The sequence below is a fragment of the Mobula birostris genome, chromosome 1 (genome assembly GCF_030028105.1).
Source record: "Mobula birostris isolate sMobBir1 chromosome 1, sMobBir1.hap1, whole genome shotgun sequence".
NCBI lineage: Eukaryota > Metazoa > Chordata > Chondrichthyes > Myliobatiformes > Myliobatidae > Mobula > Mobula birostris.
This window is the reverse complement of record NC_092370.1, coordinates 27,263,765-27,278,689: the sequence shown is the minus strand read 5'-3', so window position 1 is coordinate 27,278,689 and position 14,925 is coordinate 27,263,765.

Genomic DNA, 14,925 nt, shown 5'->3' with positions numbered 1-14,925 from the left:
CTGTTCGACACAGCTCCTAGAAAGACTATCAGTACCCTTGACTGCAAATCCATAATGCCTACTGCTCTTTTATACCTATATTCTATTGGCTCATTACCAGTTTCATTATCCATTACTTCATGCCATAACATTGAGTCTCTGTGAGTGTTACATATCCATCAAATAGTAATGGATGTTGTCTCTGTATGCTCTCCTCTCTACTCTACATTATCCGTCTTTCTTGAAATGTAATCACTGCCTCTAAAATGTCCACTTTCTTTAGCGTGCAATCCAGAAATCACTCATCTCCAAAGCTGCATAGTTTGTGCAATTATTGCTCAGAACCACATCACCCACTCCACCGACCAGGAGTTCCAAAATAATGAAAAGGTGTCATGATGGATGCACTGAATATCTGTGATTGTCCATATTCTTGTCTCTTTCCCTTGCCTTTTCATAGACACGCACACACATACATGCACACACGCTCAAAACCTCATCAAATTCAGAAAGCTTCTCTCACCATTCTAACACTGGTTTAATTGTTGGGGAGAAGCTTTAGTGAAATCGAACATCATGGATGGATGGTCAGAAGGAGGAGACCACACTTTTTTTCTAATCTTTCAAATTTCAGAGGCTTTTGTGACTTGTGACTATTTCTCCATTTACCTCTGAAAATATCCAATTAGTTTCTCTTCAACAGGAGAAAACAAACCAGTCAGCAAACAGCTAATTACATCCTTTCTGTAATCTACTAATTATCTATCATTTCAGCGTCGCTAAGTTTAAAAATAAACAGCTTTAAGCATCTTCTAGGATTGAACAAATACAATGAAGGCATTGAAAATCAATATTACAGATAGAAGTGATATAAGTCACTGAAATCTCAATATTCTAATTACTGACTTTAAACATATATTAAATCTTTGTGGGCCAAAGGGCCTGTATTGTGCTGTAAGTTTTCTATGTTTCTAACAAGACATTAATGCATTTTTGAGGCTTCAAAGAACTAAATGGAATATCCTACAATAGTGGGGGTGGGGGAAAAGCCAGGGAGTATAGAGGTTGAAAGATTTTTAGAAATGATCTTGGTCCTGGTGCTTCAGAGGGGACATGGGATCCAGAGCCTTGGAGTGTCAGAAGGGAACTTGGGATCCAGGGCCTCAGTGTTGAAAGAAGGGAACATGGGATTTTGGGAGTTGAAAGGGAGCATGGGATTCAGGGCCTGTGTGTTTCAGAAGGGAGCATAGAATCCTCAGGGCTGGAGGGAAAAACGTGAACTGGAGATCGTGTAATTGAGATGTGACACTAGGATTCTGGTGAATGAGAAGTCAGTGAGACAAGTATCACCTGATAAACCAGATGCCAGACTAATAGGACTTCCAAGTGGTTGCATAGAAGATTATCAGAATTTGCTGTAGAGCCTTGAAGACTTCAATCATCCTGAGAAAAGTTTACCGACAGTAATTGTTCTGTCCTCTCCAGTTGTCCAGATACTATGATGTTGAGAAATATGGTCAATACTATGATCTATGCGTTAGCATCTGACAATGTTTATAAACAGTTCAAATGTAAACACAAAATTCATTTTATTTTAAAGATATTTTAATACAGTCTACAGACACAACACTCGGCCCATCGACTGCTCTGCCATTCCATCATGGCTGACTTATTATTGCTGTCAACCCCTTTCTCCCTGCAACCATAACACTCAACTTTCAGGGAGGGTTAAGAATGACAACTATCTGAACATCTTGCCTACAGCCAATGTATTTGTGCACGAATTTATAATTGACAGTAATTACATTACAACTGTGAACACATCATCTTGTTCAGATCTTCAGGACCTCGCATGAAAGATGTGATAATTACAAAGAGTTTTTTACTTTAAAATAACACAAAAAGGGATAGCTACCAGCCAAAACAGAAGTCCATTTAACCTCAACATGAATCAACCACATTATAATTCAAAGAGGAAGCAATCCTTTCTCAAATTTTTTTTACAAGACCGTAAGACCATAAGATATAAAAACAGAATTAGGCTATTTGGCTCTTGGAGTCTGCTCCGCCATTTCACCATGGCTGATGCAGTTTTCCTTTCAGCTCCAATCTCCTGCCTTCTCCCCATATCCCTTCATGCCCTGACCAATCAAGAATCTATCACCTCTGCCTTAAATAGACTTAAAGACTTGACCTTCACAGCTGCCTGTGGCAAAGAACTCCGCAGATTCACCACTCTCTGACTAAAGACATTCCTCCTCATCTCCATTCTAAAAGTTTTTCTGAGGCTGTGTCCTCTGCTCTTAGCTCTCCCACCATAGGAAATATCCTGAAAAAAGAGAAAATCTGCAGATGCTGGAAATCCAAGTAACACACACAAAATGCTGGAGGCCAGGCAGCATCTATGTTGACACTTTGGGCTGAGACCTTTCAGCAGGAACATCCTCTCCACATCCACTCTATCAAGGCCTTTCATTATTTGACGGGTTTCAATGAGGTCACCCCTCATTCTTCTGAATTTTAGTGAATACAGGCCCAGAGCCATCAAACACTCTTCATATTTCAAGCCATTCAATCCTTGAATCATTTTCGTGAACCTCCTTTGAACCCTCTCCAGTGTCTGCATGTCCTTTCTAAGATAGGGAGCCCAAAAGTGCTCCCAATACTCCAAGTGAGGCCTCACCAGTGCTTTATAAAGTCTCAACATTACATCCCTGGTTCTATATTCTAGTCCTCTTGAAATGAATGCTAACATTGCATTTGCCTTCCTCACCTCAGACTTACCTTACAAATTATCCTTTAGGGAATCCTGCGCAAGGATTCTCAAGTCCCTTTGCATCTCAGACTTTTGTATTTTCTCTCCATTTAGAAAATAGTTAACCCTTTCATTTCTTCTACCAAAGTGTGTACCATACACTTCCTGACACTGTATTCCATCTGCCAATTCTTTGCCCATTTTCCTAATCTGTCTAAGTCCTTATGTAGCCTCTCTACTTCTTCAAAACTACCTGCCCCTCCTCCTACCTTTGTATCGTCTGCAAACTTTGCAACAAAGCCATCAATTCCATCACCCAAATCATTGGCATATAACGTAAAAAGAACCGGTCCCAACACAGACCTCCGTGGAACACCACTAGTCACCGGCATCCAACCAAAAAAGGATCCCTTTATTGCCACTCTTTTCCTCCTGCCCATCAGCCACTGCTTTATCCATGCTAGAATCCTTCCTGTAATACCATGGGCTCTTAGTTTGTCATGCAGCCTCATGTGTGACACCTTGTCAAAAGCCTTCTGAAAATCCAAGTACACAACATCAACTGATTCTCCTTAGTCTATCTATGTTTAGTAATATTTTGAAAAGTAGTTTGAAGGAGTTGTCTAAATGATTGTTTTAGTTTGAGATTTCTCCCATGCTTTAATTTTTTTCCGATACTGGTGTCATTAAGCAATATAACTCAATACTGTACTTGGGACACATAAAGTAAATTTTTATCATCTTTACCTTGGGAGGCCATGGCCTACACCTACTCAAAGTGGAGTAGTTTTATATACAAGACATGGGAGCAGAATTAGTCCATTCAGTCCATTTAATCCGATCCACCATTTCATCATGGCTGATTTATCGTCTCTCTCAACCCCATTCTCCTGCCTTCTCCCCATAACTTTTACATCAAGACTAATCAAGAACCTATCTACCTTTGCTTTAGCTATATCCAATAATAATAATAATAACTTATTTATAGAGCAATTTTCATACAATGTAGTTCAAAGTGCAAATGGAATGAAGTGTAAACATAAAAATGAAAGACAAAATGATATTGTATTAGTTAAAACAAGGTTAAATAAATAAGTTTTGAGCTACATTTAAAAGTGTCAACTGAGTCTGCATCCCTTATAGTTTTAGGTATTAAGTTCCATGGTTTAGGAACGTAGTTGAAGAAAGCTAACCTGCCAATTATCTTTTGAGGGAGACTGCTTAAATTTAAGAGACCAGCAGAAGAAGACCTGGGAGCTCAAGCAGGATTATGAAACAAAAGAGGTTCTGTGATGTACTCCAGTCCCAGACCATTGAAAGCCTCCACAGCTGTCTGAGGCAATGAATTCCACAGATTCACCACCCCCTGAGTAAAGACATTCCTCCTCATCTCTGTTGTAAAGAGACATGTCTCTACTCTGAGGCTGTGCCCTCTGGTCCTAGGCATCCCCAAGATAGGAAACCCTCTCCACATTCACTCTATCTAGGCCATCAGTACTTGATAGGTTTCAATGAGATCCCACCTCATTCTTCTAAACTCCAGCGAGTACAGGCCCAGAGCCACCAAATGCTCCTCATATGTTAATCCTTTCATTCTCAGAATCATTCTGCTGGACCACCTCTATACACTCTACAATGCCAGCACATATTTCTTAGATAAGGGGTCCAAAACCATTCACAATACTCCAAGTACTGCAGACTCCCTTCTTCCTCAACACTACTTGCTCCTTCACTTATCCAAATCATTAACATATAATGTAAAAAGAACTGGTCCCAACACAGACCCCAATGGAACACCATTAGTCACTGGCAACCAACCAGAAAAGGCCCCTTTTGTTACCACACATCAGCCAATCTTCTATCTGTGCTAGTATCTTTCCTGTAATACCATGGGCTCTTAACCTGTTAAGCAGCACCTTGTCAAAGGCTTTTTGAAAATCCAAGTAAGTAACATCCACTGATTCTCCTTAGTCTATCCTGCCTGTTATTTCCTCAAAGAATTCCAAAGATATGTCAGGCAAAATTTCCCCTTATGGAAACCATGCTGATTTTGACCAACCTTATCATGTGCCTCCAACTACCCTGGTACCAAATCTTTAATAATGGACTCCAACATCTTTGCATCCATTGAAGTCAGGCTAATTTCCTCTTATCAACCACCCCCACCCCTTTTTAAAGCATGGAGTGAAATTTGTAATTTTCCAGTCCTTCAGAACCATTCCAGAATCCAGTGATTCCTGAAAGATCACCTCTGACCTGGGGTATAGTCCATCTGGTTCAGGTGACTTATCTGCCTACAACACCTTTCAGCTTCCCAAGCCCTTTCTTAGTAATAGCAACAATATTCACTTCTTTCCCCTGGCATTCTCGAATTTCTAGCATACTGCTAGTGTCTTCCACAGTGAAGGCTGGAGCAAAATACTTACTAAGTTTGTCCGCCACTTCTTTATCCCCAATAACTATCTACCTCTCCAACGCGATTTCCCAGCAGTCTAATATCCACTCTCACCTCACTTTTACTCTTTATATACAGTGGATTCAGGTTAATTGGGTCATCGATTAATTGGTGCAGCTGCTTCTTTGGGACAACTCTTAAAAAAACAAAAACTAATCAAGAAAATTGCCAGAATTCTCTTCATTTATTTGGGACACATTGCCGCTTAATTGGAACAGGAGACTGTTGCCAAACAGTTTCTGACTATCGTCAATTGCGTACACGTGTGTGGCTCTTATAGACTCTACACTGTACTTAGAGCAAACTGTTTTTAAATAGTGTTTGTATGAGTTTGTGTTCAAAATGCAGTGATTTTTGTCGCTGATAGCTGGCCAGAAATAAGCAGTAAGTCGTTGTGGTTTCTTGTACTCAGGATTGGGCATGCCAGAAAAGGACAGGAGGGAAAATGAAATAATTTCACTACTTCAGCAAGTTAGGAACTATAAAGAATATGAAGGTATCAACAATCATCTTGAATGTTACAATGAAAATGAAGATTTGGAGGATGCAATCGTCTAAAGCAGGGGTTCCCAACCTGCAGGTCCATGGCCTAAAGCTGATTGGAAGGCAGTCCATTGTATGTACTATGCACATCTTTCCCTCTCCACCCCTCTCCGCCTTCCACAGGGATCGGTCCCTCCGCGACTCCCTGGTCCACATGTCCCTCCCCACGGATCTCCCACCCGGCACTTATCCCTGTAAGCGCAAGTGCTACACCTGTCCCTACACCTCCTCGCTTGCCACCATTCAGGGCCCCAAACAGCACTTCCAAGTGAGGCAACACTTCACTTGTGAGTCTGTTGGGGTCATCTATTGCATCCAGTGCTCCCGGTGCAGCCTCCTCTACATCGGTGAAACCCGACGCAGATTGGGGGACCGCTTCGTCGAGCACTTCCACTCCGTCTGCCAAAATAGAGAGGATCTCCCAGTAGCCACCCACTTCAACTCTGCTTCCCACTCCCATTCAGATATGTCCATACATGGCCTCCTCTACTGCCATGATGAGGCCAAACTCAGGCTGGAGGAGCAACACCTCATATACCGTCTAGGTAGTCTCCAGCCCCTTGGTATGAACATAGAATTCTCCAACTTCCGGTAATTCACTCACCCTCCCTTCCCCTATCCCTATATCACTCTGCCCCCTCCCCCAGCTGCCTACCACCTCCCTCTTGTTTCCGCCTCCTTCTACTACCCATTGTGTTTTACCCATTCTTTCTTCACCTTTCCTGCCTATCACCTCCCTGCCTCCCTTCCCCCACCCCTTTATCTTTCCCCTTCCTGGTTTTTCACCTGGAACCTACCAGCCTTTTCCTTCCCACCCTCCCCCCACCTTCTTTATAGGGCCCCTGCCCCTTCCTCCTACAGTCCTGACGAAGGGTTCCGGCCTGAAACGTCGATCAATCTTTTCCACTGATGCTGCCCGACCTGCTGAGTTCCTCCAGCGTGTTGTGAGTGTTGTATGAAAGAAGCCTGCACAAGGTGTCTGCCCTGATTTTGTTTATTTTGTTTGTCAAATTAACACGGGAGTGTACTCTGGATGAATTCCTCTGTCAAGAACTATTCAGGACTAATACAGCTTTATGGTACAGTTGAGGTATTGGTAGTGTTCAAATTTGTTCCATATTTCATTTACATGCATAAATTGTTATTCAGTTAAAAGATGGTTTGTCTTTTTTATACCGTTTTAACCATTTCCACGATTCTTCGGCTAATTGGGGCAGCCACTTAATTGGGCCAAAATGTATTGGTGCCAATGTGTTCCAATTAATCGGAGTCCACTGTATCTGAAAAAACTTTTTGTATCATCCTTTATATTATTAGCTAGCTTACCTCAATATTTCATCGTGTTTTCTCCTTATGTCTTTAAGGATGTTACTGAGAACCACAAAGTCTGTAAATAGCAGGAGTCCAACACCTCACAAGCTACCTAGCCACCCCATAAAGCAACTACTGCCCCATTCGTGCAAGAATCTGTGGGTTCCAAATTCATCAGTCACTATAAAACCCATAAAACTAGAGTAAAATTGACTCACCCATGATCTCAAGGGACTGTCTAAGATGGAGGCTACATAAAATCCATTGGCTCCCGGACTTATGGTGATTATCCTGATTGTGATTATAATTGCTGTGCTAGTTAATACTGTTAATCCTATGCCAGTCAGTTAGCCACTCGCGCACAGGAGGAGTTCACATATTGTACAAGCAGACTTATCAATAAAGCTCAATTGAATATCCAACATGCCAGCGTATTGGCACGTTCGGCACTTTCCCTCAATGTCAAACACAACAATAATCAGATCGTGAACGAGTTACATGCTCCAGACTCCCACTACTTGAGTCGTGTGGAAGGGCGGTGATGGGAAATCCAACAACACTTCAGGGCAATCATTGTCCTGAATGAAAAAGATCACTCATTTTAAAATCAGGAACTCTGATTTTAAAATGTATAAATTTGAAATATACACTATAAAAATTAAAGATTTACTGATAATAATCACCTTTTCACCCTCCCACTCCTCACCACCCAGGTCATGTCCTCTTCTCATTACCTTCGTCAGGGAAGAGATGCAGGAGCGTGAAGATGCACAAGCACTCAATGCTTAGGAACAGCTTCTTTCCTTCCCCATAAGATTTCTGAATGGACAATGAATGTTACCTCATTATTTTTGCTTTCTATTTGCAGTACTTATTTCATTTTTAATACATTTTTATTGTAAATGATAGTCTATTTTATGTATTGTACCGTACTGCAGCCACTAAACAACAAACTTTACGACATATGTCAGTGATAACAAAGCAGACCTCTAGAACAAAAATAAAGGGTTATTAGTTATATAATTGACTCCAAAACTAACACTGCCCCGCTCCAGACAATCTGGATATCTCTAAAGTAACAGATGTGACAGTGAGTGTGTGCTGCTTGGGAAACAAGGTCAGACTGCAGGTGACTGGCATTGTGCAGCTGTGCACAACTATTTCATTCAGTAAATACTCACTTCCTGCCATGTCTCTGAAGTAAGATATCTCCCACTGAACCATAAATTATGTAAAACACTATTTCCTATCACATACTATACTAAGAATAAACTTCCATCAGGTTCAAAACAGTCTGTTTGCCACTTCCCAAAATACAGCACTTACTTTTAGTTCTTGGGATGTGACTGACACCAGCAAGGGGTAATAACATCCTCTCCTTGGTTCACACTGTGTCAGACTGGAGTCAAGCATGAGCCAAACCTGGTGAGGTTCCATTACTAAAGGAAGAATCAATTTGGCCTGTCCCCTAAAACCCTCACTAATTTTTATAGATGCACTGTAGAAAGCATTCTTCTAGGGTGCATCATAACCTGGTATGGAAGTTGTCCTGTCCAAGACCAGAAGAAGCTGCAGAAGGTCGTGAACACGGCGCAGCACATCACACAAACCAATCTTCCGTCCTTGGACTCACTTTACACCGCACGCTGTCGGAGCAGTGCTGCCAGGATAATCAAGGACACGACCCACCCAGCCAACAGACTTTTCGTCCCTCTTCCCTCCGGGAGAAGGCTCAGGAGCTTGAAGACGGCCAGATTTGGGAACGGCTTCTTTCCAACTGTGATAAGACTGCTGAACGGATCCTGACCCGGATCTGGGTCGTACCCTCCAAATATCCGGACCTGCCTCTCGGTTTTTTTGCACTACCTTACTTTCCATTTTTCTATTTTTTATTTATGATTTATAATTTAAATTTTTAATATTTACGATCAATTTGTAATCCAGGGAGGGGGAAGCGCAGAATCAAATATCGCTGTGATGATTGTACATTCTAGTATCAATAAAGTATAAAGTATAAAATTCAGAATCAGATTCAGGTTTATTATCACTGACATATATCGTGAAATAGGTCATTTTGTGGCAGCATACATTGCAAGGCATACAAAGAAAATAAAGACAAAGATTAGCTTTATTGTCACCTGTACATCACAACATCGAAACATATGCATTGTCTGTGTCAATGATGTGCTGGGAGCCCACAAGTTTCGCCATGCTTCTGGCGCCATCATAGCATCCCCTCAAGTTCACATCCCATATGTCTCTGGAATGTGGGAGGAAACCAGAGCATCTGGAGGAAACTCATCCAGTCATGGGGAGAATGTACAAACTCCCCCCCCATGTGCAGACACTCTACCCAGGTCACTGGTGCTGTAAAGTGTTACGCTAGCCTCTGTGCTACTGGGCCACTCTTTATTAATAATAATTAATAAATAGAGTTAATAGGAATAGTGAGGCAGTGTTCATGAGCTCATGGACTATTTAGAAAACTGATGGCAGAGGGAAAGAAGCTGCTCTTAAAATGTTGAGTGTGTCTGTTCAACCTCCTGTACCTGCCCCCTGACGGTAGTGATGAAAAGAAAGTAATGGGATGGTAGATAGTAGAAATTCAGAAGCATTTCTGATTATTTACCAGAATGTAATGCTTTAAGTCTCACGATGGTGAGATCTGAAGTAATGGGGGCATGAAGATTTCAGTTCAGCACCTTTGGCTCATTAGTCTGGTACCATGGCAGAGTACTGGACCAATTTCAGCTTTTTTAAAAAGATCAATTCTCAGGACATATGTATCAAGGAGAAAACCAGCATTTAATACCTGTCCATAATTATCTCTGAGAAGATGACAAGTTGCCTTCCTGAATAGCTACAGGTTGTATCTGATTAGGTGGGATCAAATCAGGGAATTAAACATTGTATTAACAGGGGACAGACAAACTGGTGAATGAACGACACAAGGCCACATGTACAGTATGCCTCATGAACAACAGTCTGAGACAACAGATGAAGTAGCTTGCTGTAGATGGAGCTAACTAAACTTGAGCACTTGGACCAGATCACTCTGCAGCCCTGCCACCTATGGTCTGGAGCACGGAGAACTGAAAGCCAAGGCTAAAAGGCAACATGAAAATTATTCTTTTCACTAGTGGTAATGCCATAATGTGAGAACAAAGTTAAATGCTGAGGGTTTGGCAACTGCCTTCACATAAAACCACTAAATGGACCATCCTCCCCAGCTCCCCCATCATCAAAGCCCATTTTCAGCCAATTTGATGCACATCACATGATATCACATGACTGCTGAATGTGCAGGAGTCAGGAAAGGTTATTGAGCTAGGCAGCACTTCCACTTACTTAAGGCATCCGTTAGTCTTGCGAGACCATGGATCTGCGCCTGGAAAGTCTTCACTCTCCAGGGCGCAGGCCTGGGCAAGGTTGTATGGAAGACCAGCAGTTACCCACGCTGCAAGTCTCCCCTCTCCACGACAGCAATGTTGTCCAAGGGAAGGGCATTAGGACCCATACAGCTTGGCACCAGTGTCATCGCAGAGCAATGTGTGATTAAGTGCCTTGCTCAAGGACACAACACGCTGCCTCGGCTGGGGCTAGAACTCTCGACCTTCAGGTCGCTAGTCCAATGCCTTAACCACTTGGCCATGTGCCCGCACTTCCACTATTATGCTGAATATGCATACCTCAGAACCATCTGCACCTCCACCCACAAGATTACAATACTGGTGAATCTGCGTATGCTGGAAAACCAGAGCAACACAGACAAATTGGGCAGCATCTAAGGAAATGAGTAAACAGTTAATGTTTCAGGATGAGACCATTCATTGTGACTGGAAAAGAAGGGATGAACAGGTGGGGGCAGGGGAAGGAGGACAAGCTGGAAGGTGATAAGTGAAGGTTGGTGAGTGGGTTGAAGGAAGAAGCTGGGAGATGACATTTGGAAAAGGCAAAAGGGTGGAGAAGAACGAATTTGATAGGACAGGACTGTGGACCATGGGAGAAAGGGAAGGAGGAGGGCTCCAGGAGGAGGTGATAGGCAGATAAGAAGAAGAGTTCGGAGGTCTAAGTGAGGAATAGAAGAGGAGGGAAGGGGAAGGGAAAAAATTACTGGAAGGAGGAATGGATGTTCATGCCATCAGGTTGGAGGCTACTTAGAAGGAATATGAGGTGTTGCTCCTCCACCTGGAGAGTGGCCTCATCGTAGCAGAAGAGGAAGCCATGGACAGACATGTTAGAATAGGATTGGGGATAGAAATTAAAATGGTTGGACACCGGGAAATTCCGGTTTTTGCATTTGGAGCGGAGGTGCTCAACAAAGTGGACCCCCAGTTTTATTATTGTCACATGTACTAAGATGCAGTGAAAATTAGTCTTGCAACTGTGCACAGAGATAATGTCAAAACATAAGTGCATTAAGGTACTGTAATACAAAGGAAAAGCAAAAATAGATTGTATAGTATTACAGTTTCAGAGAAAATGAACTGCAGATTGACAATAAGTTGCAAGCAATATGACAAGATAAATTGTGAGGTCAAGAGTTCATTTTTAATGTACACGAGGTCTGTTTCACAGTCTTATCATGTGGGATAGAAGCTGTCCTTGAGCCCAGTGATACAAGAGCTCAGGTTTCTGCATCTTCTGCTCAGTGGAAGGGGAGAGAAAACAGAATGTTGTGTATGTAACACACTGTAAGGTTTCACTGCTATGTAATGGTTCCTCTGTAGCAGCAATGTTTGGGTTATGGCTGGAGATAACAGGACTGTGGATGCATGTTAGCCAATCAGGATTTTGTTGCCCTGTCTTGTGATTCTGGAAGCAGTTGATTTCACGTGCTTTTGCCGGGGGGGGGGGGGGGAGAGGGAGAGAGAGAGAGAGAGAGAGAGAGAGAGAGAGAGAGAGAGAGAGATGAAGAGAGAAGACACGAATGGAGAGATTTGGTAGACCGCCGGATGGGGTGGACTTGGAGCAAGGTCCGAAGGGCAGCGAAGATCGAAGGAGGATCGACGATGGGGAAACCGTGAGCTCTAACTTTGTGTGCACAGACTGTTTAATAAGATTTGGGCCCTTTTTCTTTTATAATTTGCTTCTCTACTAACCATATAGTCAAAGTAAGAGTTATAAAGCCTAATCGTTTAATCGCATATTATGTACTGTTTGTTATTTCAGGGTACTGATTTGTAACAGGGGACACATTGCGCAGCATCCACCCAAATGAGATTTCTTAAGTTTGGCCGGGCAGGGAGTTATCACCTCCCCATATTAAGCCACCAGGCGAAGCGAGTGTTACACGTAGATGGTGTCTGATTACACTCGCTGCTTCTCTGAGGCAGCAAGAAGTGTGGACAGAGTCCACGGAGGGGAGACTGATTTCTGTGATGGACACAACTTGCTGTAGTTTTTTTGTGGTACTGGGCAAAGCAGTTGGCATACCAACCCCTGTTGCATACAGATTGGGTACTTCCAATGGCACATCTTTAAAGATTGTTGTGGGTCAAGGAGGACATGCCAAATGTCTTTGTTGTCTGAGGAAGTAGAGTTGTTGGTATGCTTTCCTGTGGTTGGACCAAGTCAAGCTATTGATGATTGCTAGCTGAAGCGCTCAACCATATTCGTATTTGCACAATTTCTTGTCTTTAGGACATTGGTTGCCCACCCTGTTGGGAGTGGTCATTCATTGACTCCATGACGGTTATCGGATCTATTGAGTATGCCTGCAAGAAAATGAATCTCAGGGCTGTATATGGTGCCATATATGTACTTTGAGATAAATTTAGTTTGAACTTTGAACTACACTTCTGCACCATTGACACTGACAATATGTGCTCTGCTGAAGTACCTCCTGAAGTCAAGGACCAGCTCTATTGTTTTGTTGATGTTGAGGAAAGGATGTCATCTTGTGTTATCCTAACACATAGCCAGTAGGCTCTCTATCTTGGATTGACCTCATTGGTACACAGTCCTCTGCACATTTGCAGATGAAATCTGTGACGGCGGTGACACACCCATTCAGGTTAGTACCATGACGAGACCTGAAACAAGAGGGAAAATTATGCAGGCTCTCTCAAGCGATGCCATCTCTTAAGGCTGATTTATACTTCTGCGTCAACTTGACGCCGTAACCTACGCAAGTGGCCTACGCGCGTTGTCAGCATTTATACTTGTGTGTTGGTGTGTCTGCGTCGCTCTGCAACTCAGGCACGTCATGCATGCGCACACACCTGCCCGTGCAAGGCTTCATGGTCATGGCAGTCTTTCTCAGGGTAAACAAGTTTAAAGCGAGCGTCTTTTTTCGTAAAAGTGAAATGTGTCCTCTATAATTTCGGAGGTCTATAAAGCTTTATGGAAAGCATTGCAGCCAGAGTTCCTTCCCTGCCCTTCAGTTGCCCAATGGGAAGCTATTGCAGCGTAGGAGGAAATGCGATGCTACCAAGCGGACTGATCACAGTTGTTGCGTTCTGCGTTGCCGCGACGTGTAATTACATTTTGGGAGAGGTGTGCGTCATGCTACGGTGTAGGGATCCGCGTAGGCTCTGCGTAGGGTTCGCGGCGACGCCGTACCTACAGCGTCGAGTTGACACAAAAGTATAAATCAGCCTTCAGTTTGGAGAAAATTAGAAGTCGAACCTTTGAACCTATGTTTGATTTTGAGAAAAGATGGGTTTCATTTGCTCGTTGTTATCATTTGAGTTAATTGATAGATTTCCTCCACGGTCTAATTGTAAATTGTAAATTTTTGGTACTTTTTTTTCTTGCTGGCGGTTTGATGTTTATCTTTAGAATATTTTTGTATGACGCATGGCTCCGGGGTTGAACACCTAATGGGTTTTTTCCCCCAATTTTTCTTGCTTAGTAGGGTTTTTTTTAATCACTAAAATTTTTTCAATCTTTAAAATAATATTTTTTTCTTGAGACATTGTAAGCATTGCTTATTTCGATGTATTCGTGTTAATTTTGGATAATAATAAAAAGATTTGAAAAGAAAGTTGTATCCACAAACAGAAGTACACTCCACATTGAGCCATTTACAACTCCATCTGTTAATCCTCTGTCATCAGCAAAGTGATTAATATCTCCTACAAGGAAAAATCTCTTCTTGACATTCACTGCATTACCGGTGACAGGTACAACCTCCTGTGGATCACTGGAATAACTGACTAACATAAAAACCATGGCTACAAGAGAGGGTCAGGGGCCAGGTATCCTGCAGTAAGAGACTTGATTCCTGGCAACTACTTTTTATGCCAGTCAAGGAGAAATAAAAGAAGTTACCTGGATACAGGGAATGAGTTCTGGGTCTCCACACATGGGGTGAATTGGATAAGAAGCTAATAAATGGCGAGACCTCAGGCCTCTGATAAATGACGACTTGTGCTGAAAGAAGGGTTTGGTGTTTTGATGCACGATATATTTGCATCTGAAAGATCACTTTGACTGTTAATTCCACAGCCACATCAAATTGATCATATCTACGTGAGGTGCTCCAAGACCTTTCTGAGAGATAAACACCAAGTAAATTCGAATTGTTCTATTGGAGGACATGTTGAGCAAGTTAAGATTTTTCTCTTTGGAGCGAAGGAGATTGACCGATGTATTGATAGCGGTGTACAAGATGATGAGAGATGTAGATTGAGTGGATAGCCAGAGACTTTTTCCCAGTGCCAAAATGACTAAGACAAGGGGGCTTAATTTTAAGTCAACTGGAGAAAAGTACAGGGGGGAGTGTCAGAGGTAATTTTTGTTTTTACACAGAGAATGGTGGGTGCAGGAAATGCCCTGCCAGGGGTGGTGGTAAAGGCAAATAAATTAGGGCCATTTAAGAAATCTTAAGAGAGTCACATGGATGAAAGAAAAATTGAGGGCTGTGTAGGAGGGAAGA